Raw genomic sequence first — 9,881 nt, forward strand, 5'->3', positions numbered from 1 at the left:
TTTACTTGTTAAATAATGGTCTAATAGAAAGGTACATTATGTGAGTAAATAGAACTATACAAGCAAGTTCAGATAATAATTGTTTCTTGGTTTGTGAAATATCTTATTATACACACGCATACATATTTAAAAAATTTATGCTAACAGGAAAATATATAAGTAATAAATGATAGACTTCCGGCCAAGATGGCAGAGAGGAGGCACACAGCTGTGTAATCTCCGCGTTTTTCTCTCACTATCCATTTCATTTCATGCCTCTGAATTAATGCTCTACTGAAAAAAAAAAAAAACCCTACAATTAGTTACCAAGAGAAACCATCCTTGAGACTCATCAGGAAAGGTCTGTTTTTGTGCGAGGGTGGGGACAGTTATTAGATTGTAAGCAGACTGCAGGCAGACAGTGGCAGCAAGAGCACGGAAGGCGGCTCAGAACCGAGCAGAGTGGAGAGGGGATGGGGTGTGATCTCAGCAGTCTCTGCGGGGAGAGCTTTGCTATAGGATTAGATACTTTGCTCTGGCAGCAAGTCAGCAGCCCAGCAGAGAAGCTAAAAACATCAGGAGGTGAAGAATACAACCCCAAACAGCTGGAGTCTCTCGGGTCCTGGCCACCCCTCCCCGACAGAGTCTCAGCACGCTCTGGGATTTCAGAGCTCAGGCACAGCACAGCCATCACTGTCCTGTTAGGGCGTCACTGCTGCCCCGCAGTCTGTAGAGGAAGCTCGGTAACACCACCCAGCCCCTCCCCCAAAGAAAGCAGCCTCCATTCAAGGGTTTTTTCTTCTGTTTCTTTGATAGTTTGTCTTTGATTATTAGACAGAATGAGCAAGAAACTGAAAAAGACTTTAACCCTTGACAGCTTCTATACAGATAGAGAGCAGACTCTAAATCCTGAGGAGACTAAAAACAAACAGTCTCCAGGTGAATCCCCAAAGGAGGAGATCATCTGTTCCTCAGCACAGATGAATCTCATAGAAAAAATTAAAAAGACTCTCACAAGGGAGCTAGAAGAAAAATAGGAAAAGGAGAGGGAGGCTTGGCAAAAGAGTCACTCAGTTAAAGTTAAAGAGAGAGTGGATAAAGAAATCAAATCCTTGAAAAATAGGATTAGTGAACTGGAAACAGAAAATAGCTCTCTAAAAAACAAAATTGGCCCATAGAACAAAAGAACTCAATTGGACAATTAGAAAAAGATTTTTAAAAAGTGAGTGAAGAAAATACTTCACTGAAAATCAGGGTCGAACAAATGGAATTGAATGACTCGAGGAGACAAGAAGAATCAGTCAAGCAAATCCAAAAAAATCAAACAATGGAAAAGAATGTGAAATACCTTCTGGGGAAGACAACAGACCTGGAAAATAGATCAAGGAGAGACAACCTGAGAATCATCGGACTCCCAGAAAAGTATGATGAAAAAAACAGCCTGGACACTATTTTCCAGGAAATTATCAAAGAGAACTGCCCAGAAGTCATAGGAACAGAGGATAAAATAGACATTGAAAGAATTCATTGATCACCCACTGAAAGGGATCCTAAAATCAAAACACCAAGGAATATAGTGGCCAAATGCCAGAACCCTGAGACGAAGGAAAAAATACTGCAAGCGGCTAGAAAAACCCAATTCAAGTATTGAGGAGCCACAATAAGAATCACCCAGGATCTAGCAGCATCCACATTAAAGGATCGAAGGGCCTGGAATATGATATTCCAAAAGGCTAAGGAACTTGGTATGCAACCAAAAATAACTTACCCAGCTAGAATGAGCATCTTTTTTTTTTCCCAGGGAAGAAGATGGACATTCAACAAAGTAAGCGAATTTCACCTATTTTTGATGAAAAAGTCAGAACTTAACAAAAAGTTTGATCTACAAGTACAGAACTCAAGAGAAATCTAAAAAGGTAAAGATTAATCTTGGGAACTATATTTCGGCTATAAAGATGTATAAAGAATACATATATACCTTGTTCTAGAAACTAGATGTGGAAAGGACATTGTGCCAGAAAAAGGGAAAAGTGGGGGTACTACATCTCATGAAGAGGCAAAGAAAACCTATTATATCTGAGAGAAAGAATGGAGAGGGATAAATATAGTGAGTATTTTACTGCTTTCAGAATTGGCTTTAAGAGAAAAATTTTAGACATATTCAATCTATGGTGAAACTTCTCCCACCTCATTGAAAAGTGAGAAGGGAAAAGTGAAAAGGGAAAGAATAAGCTAAGTGGAAGGGAATACAGTAACTGGGAGGGAAAGGGGTGAGATAGGGGGAGGACCTATAAGGGGGGGAGGGATACTAAAAAGGGAGGGCTGTGAGAAGCAAGTGATGCTCACAAGCTTAATACTGGGAAGGGGGGGAAGGGGGTAAGAAGGGAGAAAAGCATAAACCGGGGTTAACAAGATGGCAAGTAATACAGAATTGGTCATTTTAACCATAAATATGAACGGAGTAAACTCCTCCATAAAGAGGAAGCGGTTAGCAGAATGGATTAAAAGCCAGAATCCTACAATATGTTGTTTACAGGAAACACACCTGAAGCGGGGAGATACATGCAGGTTAAAGGTAAAAGGTTGGAGCAAAATCTACTATGTTTCAGGTGAAGTCAAAAAAGCAGGGGTAGCCATCCTGATCTCAGATCAAGCTAAAGCAAAAATTGATCTAATCAAAAGAGATAAGGAAGGGCACTATATCTTGCTAAAGGGTAGAATGAATAATGAAGCAGTATCTATATTAAACATATATGCACCAAGTGGTGTAGCATCTAAATTCTTAAAAGAGTAATTAAGAGAGCTGCAAGAAGAAATAGACAGCAAAACTATAATAGTAGGAGATCTCAACCTTGCACTCTCAGAATTAGATAAATCAAACCACAAAATAAATAAGAAAGAAGTCAAAGAGATAAATAGAATACTAGAAATATTAGATATGATAGATCACTGGAGAAAATGTAATGGGGACAGAAAAGAGTACACCTTCTTTTCAGCAGTTCATGGAACCTATACAAAAATTGATCATATATTAGGACATAAAAACCTCAAACTCAAATGCAGTAAGGCAGAAATAGTAAATGCATCCTTTTCAGACCACGATGCATTGAAAATTACATTCAATAAAAAGCCATGGAAAAGTAGACCAAAAAATAATTGGAAATTAAATAATCTCATACTAAAGAATGATTGGGTGAAACAGCAAATTATAGACATAATTAATAACTTCACCCAAGAAAACGATAATAATGAGACATCATACCAAAATGTATGGGATGCAGCCAAAGCGGTAATAAGGGGAAATCTCATATCTCTAGAGGCCTATTTGTATACAATAGAGAAAGAGAAGGTCAATGAATTGGGCTTGCAACTAAAAATGCTAGAAAAGGAACAAATTAAAAACCCCCAGTCAAACACTAAACTTGAAATTCTAAAAATAAAAGGAGAGAGCAATAAAATTGAAAGTAAAAAAAAAAAAACTATTGAATTAATTAATAAAACTAAGAGTTGGTTCTATGAAAAAAACAACAAAATAGACAAACCTTTAGTAAATCTGATTAAAAAAAGGAAAGAGGAAAATCAAATTGTTAGTCTTAAGAATGAAAAGGGAGAACTCACCACTAACGAAGAGGAAATTAGAGCAATAATTAGGAGTTACTTTGCCCAATTTTACACCAATAAATTCGACAACTTAAATGAAATAGAAGAATACCTCCAAAAATATAGCTTGCCCAAACTAACAGAGGAAGAAGTAAATATCCTAAACACTTCCATCTCAGAAAAAGAAATAGAACAAACTATCAATCAACTTCCTAAGAAAAAATCCCCAGGACCAGATGGATTTACATCTGAATTCTATCAAACATTTAAAGATCAATTAACTCCAATGCTAAATAAACTATTTGAAAAAATAGGGATTGAAGGAGTCCTACCAAACTCCTTTTATGACACAGACATGGTACTGATACCTAAACCAGGTAGGCTGAAAACAGAGAAAGAAAATTATAGACCAATCTCCCTAATGAATATTGATGCTAAAATCTTAAATAAAATATTAGTAAAAAGATTACAGAAAATCATCCCCAGGATAATACACTATGACCAAGTAGGATTTATACCAGGAATACAGGGCTGGTTCAATATTAGGAAAACGATTAGCATAATTGACTATATCAATAACCAACCAAACAAAACCATATGATCATCTCAATAGATGCAGAAAAAGCATTTGATAAAATCCAGCAGCCAATACTAATAAAAACACTTGAGAGCATAGGAATAAAAGGACTTTTCCTTAAAATAGTCAGGAGCATATATTTAAAACCTTCAGTAAGCATCATATGCAATGGGGAAAAACTGGAACCTTTTCCAGTAAGATCTGGAGTGAAGCAAGGTTGCCCACTATCAACATTATTATTCAATATTGTATTAGAAACACTGGCCTCTGCAATAAGAGTCGAGAAAGAGGTTAAAGGAATTAGAGTAGGTAGTGAGGAAACCAAACTATCACTCTTTGCAGATGATATGATGGTATACCTAGCGAACCCCAGAGATTCTACTAAAAAGCTATTAGAAATAATTCATAATTTTAGCAAAGTAGCTGGATACAAAATAAATCCCCAAAAATCCTCAGCATTTTTATACATCACCAACAAAACCCAACAGCAAGAGATACAAAGAGAAATTCCATTCAAAATAACTGTTGATAGCATAAAATATTTGGGAATCTACCTACCAAAGGAAAGTCAGGAATTATTTGAGTAAAATTACAAAAAAGTTTCCACACAAATAAAGTCAGACTTAAATAATTGGAAAAATATTAAGTGCTCTTGGATAGGCCGAGTGAATATAATAAAGATGTCAATACTCCCTAAACTAATCTATTTATTTAGTGCTATACCAATCAGACTTCCAAGAAAATATTTTAATGATTTAGAAAAAGTAACAACAAAATTCATATGGAACAATAAAAAGTTGAGAATCTCAAGGGAATGAATGAAAAAAAAAATCAAATGAAGGTGGTCTAGCTGTACCTGATCTAAAATTATATTATAAAGCAGTAGTCACCAAAACCATTTGGTATTGGCTAAGAAATAGATTAGTTGATCAGTGGAAAAGGTTAGGTTCACAAGACAGAATAGTCAACTATAGCAATCTAGTGTTTGACAAACCCAAAAATTCTAACTTTTGGGATAAGATTTCATTATTTGATAAAAACTGCTGGGATAACTGGAAATTAGTATGGCAGAAATTAGGCAAGGACCCACATTTAATATCATATACCAAGATAAGATCAAAATGGGTCCATGACCTAGGCATAAAGAACGAGATTATCAATAAATTAGAGGAACATAGGATAGTTTATCTCTCAGACTTGTGGAGGAGAAAGAAATTTGTGACCAAAGATGAACTAGAGACCATTACTGATCACAAAATAGAAAATTTTGATTATATCAAATTAAAAAGCCTTTGTACAAACAGAACGAATGCAAACAAGATTAGTAGGGAAGCAACAGAGTGGGAAAACATCTTTACAATTAAAGGTTCTGATAAAGGCCTCATTTCCAAAATATATAGAGAACGGACTCAAATTTATAAGAAATCAAGCCATTCTCCAATTGATAAATGGTCAAAGGATATGAACAGACAATTTTCAGAGGATGAAATTGAAACTATTACTACTCATATGAAAGAGTGTTCCAAATCACTATTGATCAGAAAAATGCAAATTAAGACAACTCTGAGATATCACTACACACCTGTCAGATTGGCTAAGATGACAGGAAAAAATAATGATGAATGTTGGAGGGGATGTGGGAAAACTGGGACACTGATGCATTGTTGGTGGAGTTGTGAACGAACCCAACCATTCTGGAGAACAATCTGGAATTATGCCCAAAAAGTTATCAAAATGTGCATACCCTTTGATCCAGCAGTGTTTCTATTGGGCTTATATCCCAAAGAGATACTAAAAAAGGGAAAGGGACCTGTATGTGCCAAAATGTTTGTAGCAGCCCTATTTGTAGTGGCTAGAAACTGGAAAATGAATGGATGCCGATCAATTGGAGAATGGCTGGGTAAATTGTGGTATATGAATGTTATGGAATATTATTGCTCTGTAAGGAATGACCAGCAGGATGAATACAGAGAGGCTTGGAGAGACCTACATGGACTGATGCTGAGTGAGATGAGCAGAACCAGGAGATCATTCGACAATGATATTGTATGAGCATGTATTCTGATGGAAGTTGATTTCTATGACAAAGAGACCTAACTGAGTTTCAGTGGATAAATGATGGACAGAAACAGCTACACTCAAAGAAGGAACACTGGGAAACGAATGTGAACTATTTGCATTTTTGATTTTCTTCCCGAGTTATTTTTACCTTCTGAATCCAATTCTCCCTGTGCAACAGGAGAACTGTTCGGTTCTGCAAATATGTATTGTATCTAGGATATACTGCAACATATCTAACATATATAGGACTGCTTGCCATCTTGGGGAGTTGGTGGAGGGAGGGAGGAGAAAAATCGAAACATAAGCGAGTGCAAGGGATAATATTGTAAAAAATTACCCTGGCATGGATCCTGTCAATATAAAGTTATTATTAAATAAATTAAAATAAAAATAAAAAAGTAATAAATGATACAATAGATAGAGTGCTAACATGAACTAAAGAAGATTCATCTTCCTGAGTTCACATCTGGCCCCTGAAACTTAGCTGTGTGACCCAGGACAAATCACTTAACATTATTTCTTATTTGTAAAATGAGCTGGAGAAGAAAATGATAGAATACTTTAGTATTTTGCCAAGAAGCTGCCTCTCCCCCACAAAAAATGGAAGAAAGAAAGAAAGAAAGAAAGAAAGAAAGAAAGAAAGAAAGAAAGAAAGAAAGAAAGAAAGAAATGATATCATGAAGACTCAATTAAGACTGAAAATTAGTAAATAAAATATATTATATACTTCTATTCCAAAAATGTGTTTTTTTCTGAGGATAAAATTGAAATGCATTTCTTAGAACATCAGTATTTGAAGTGCTCCTACTTATTATGTAGCCTGCTACCTCCTACTGCAGCCCTTTATTTGTCCTTATCATAGACATAAGAGGACTGCAATACAGAATAGTTACTCAGTAACATCATGAGTGGCAAAATAAACATAGACTATTTCTTTTTAAATGCATTATATATTTTCTGCCTTTTAAACAATATAACTTTCACAAATTTATGTTTGACATTACTATTTTGTTTTTAGTTATATTTTCATATGCTAACCATTACTCAAGTTTTCTCTCTTTTCAATTAGTCATGATGTATCTTTATATCAGAGGTGTTTGTATTAATATACAAGAATAAAAAGTTAAGATTAAGACCATATGAACAACCAAGGTGATAATAGTGCTTCTTATTCTTTTTTTATTTGTCTCCTTTTGCTATTATGCACAGTAGCATGACATGAAAGAAGCATGGGGTATGGAAACACCATCTTATTAGCTACAGAAAAGCTTGTCAGTGAGATTACTTACAAGCCTTCTTCTCAGGGGGTGAAGATAAAAGAGGAGTAATCTTTCTCATCCCCAGGACATCAATCTGAAGTCTCCAGAGCACTGATTTTCATGAATAAGTAGTTCAACAGTATATCAGGGGAAAATTATGAATACTCAGCCGGAACAATTCCATTTCTCTAATTTCTGTAGGTCTTTTAATACTGATCAAATAGAATAGATTCACAAGTATATAGAACAAGTGTACTAAAATAATAAATATAAAATTTGAAGCATTTCATTCTTCAAAACAGATTGTTTGAATGTAATCAGAGAAAGATTGAATGTTCTGAAAAATCACTATTCTTTCTGTGGTACCATGACTTATATACAAGAATAATCTGACTTATTAAATTCAAGTGATATAATATAGCTTTCTTCTATCAATTATGGTTTTATAGAGTATTCTCTAATTTATAGTATGATGTGAACTTCTAATATTTTGCTATTATTGCTAGAAATTTAATAATGTCTATTCCATTTCATAATAAAATCACTTCTTCATAATTACTTTAAAAGTCCATCATGTCAATTTATTAGAAAAGTAAAAAGGTTAAAAAGTCAGAAATGTATACTCTTAGACAAAGTAATAAGCCTGACTATGTTTCTGTTTTTGCATCATTAAATCAAGAATTTTGGAATAGCAGACATATAAAATTCAAAATGTTCTTCCAGTTGTAATCCATGATTCTGTGATTATAAGGTTTAACACAATTTTTAAAATGTGAAGCAATTGCTTATGTACCAGCCACTATTTTTTTCTTTTTTCTCTCAACCAAATCTAAGTCCAGTAGAAGGTAGAAGATTCCCTGGAGTAAGACTTAGACTTTCTATACAAGTATAAAACACACACACACATACACACATACACACACACACACGCACACGCACACGCGCGCACACACACACACACACACACACCATTTTTTTAATTAAAGCTTTTTTGTTTATAAAACATATGCATGGGTAATTTTTCAACCTCTGACCCTTGTAAAACTTTCTGTTCCAAATTTTCCTCCCCCCCCACCTCCTCCCCTATACTACAGGTAGTCCAATGCATGTTAAATATGTTAAAGTATATGTTAAATCCAATATATGTATACATAGTTATATAGTTATCTTGCTTCATAAGAAAAATCAGATCAAGAAGAAAAAAAAAACTGAGAAAGAAAAAATGCAAACAACAATAGAAAGAGTCCTCTCTCTGAGTGCAGATGGCTCTCTTCATCACAAGATGATTGAAACTGGTGTCAATCATTTCATTGTTGGAAAGAGGCATGTCTATCAGAATTGATTATCATATCATCTTGTTGTTGCCATGTTTACTAATCTCCTGGTTCTGTTCATTTCACTTAGCATCAGTTCATGTAAGTCTTTCAGGCCTCTCTGAAATCATCCTGCTCATCATTTCTTATAGAACAATAATATTCCATAACATTCATGTACCATAATTTTTTCAGCCATTCTCCAATTGATGGGCATGCATTAATTTCCCAGTTTCTTGTCACTGCAAAAAGGGCTGCCACAAACATTTTTGCACATGTGGGTCCCTTTCCCTCTTTTAAGATCTCTTTGGAATGTAGGCCCAGTAGAAACACTGCTGGATCAAAGGGTATGTACAGCTTGATGACTTTTTGAGCGTAGTTCCATATTGCCCTCCAGAATGGTTGGATCTGTTCACAATTCCACTAATAATGTATCAATGTCCCAGTTTTCACACATCCCCTCCAACATTCTGCATTGTCTTTTCCTGTCATCTTAGCCAATCTGAGAGGTGTGTAGTGGTATCTCAGACTTGACTTAATTTGCATTTCTCTGATTAATAGTGATTTGGATCACCTTTTCATATGACTAGAAATTTCTTCATCTGAAAATTGTCTATTTATAACTTTGAATGTTAATCAATTGGAGAATGGCTTGAATTCTTAAAATTTGAGTCAATTCATTATATATTTTGGAAATGAGGCCTTTAATAGATCTCTTGAATATAAAAATGTTTTCCCAGTTTATTACTTTTTTTCCTATTCTTGTGTGCATTCGTGTTGTTTGTACAAAATCTTTTAAACTTAATATAATCACAATTATCTGAATTAATATAATCACAATTCAATAATGAGCTCTAGTACTTCTTTGGTGGTATTTTCTTTTTATGTTTTTCACTTCTTTTTTGAGCAGTCAGGGAAGGCTTGATTGCCTTCTTTTGGGGAGTTCTCACCTCCTTGAGAAATCAGGGCAATCATGATTTATGTTCTAAATCAAAAGAAAGCAGGAGATGTTAGAATCCTAGTGTTAACTCAATGGAATTGATACAATGCTTATTGATTCACACATTAGAGCAAATCCTTACAAGGTGTTAA

The sequence above is a fragment of the Antechinus flavipes genome, chromosome 1 (genome assembly GCF_016432865.1).
Source record: "Antechinus flavipes isolate AdamAnt ecotype Samford, QLD, Australia chromosome 1, AdamAnt_v2, whole genome shotgun sequence".
Lineage (NCBI taxonomy): Eukaryota > Metazoa > Chordata > Mammalia > Dasyuromorphia > Dasyuridae > Antechinus > Antechinus flavipes.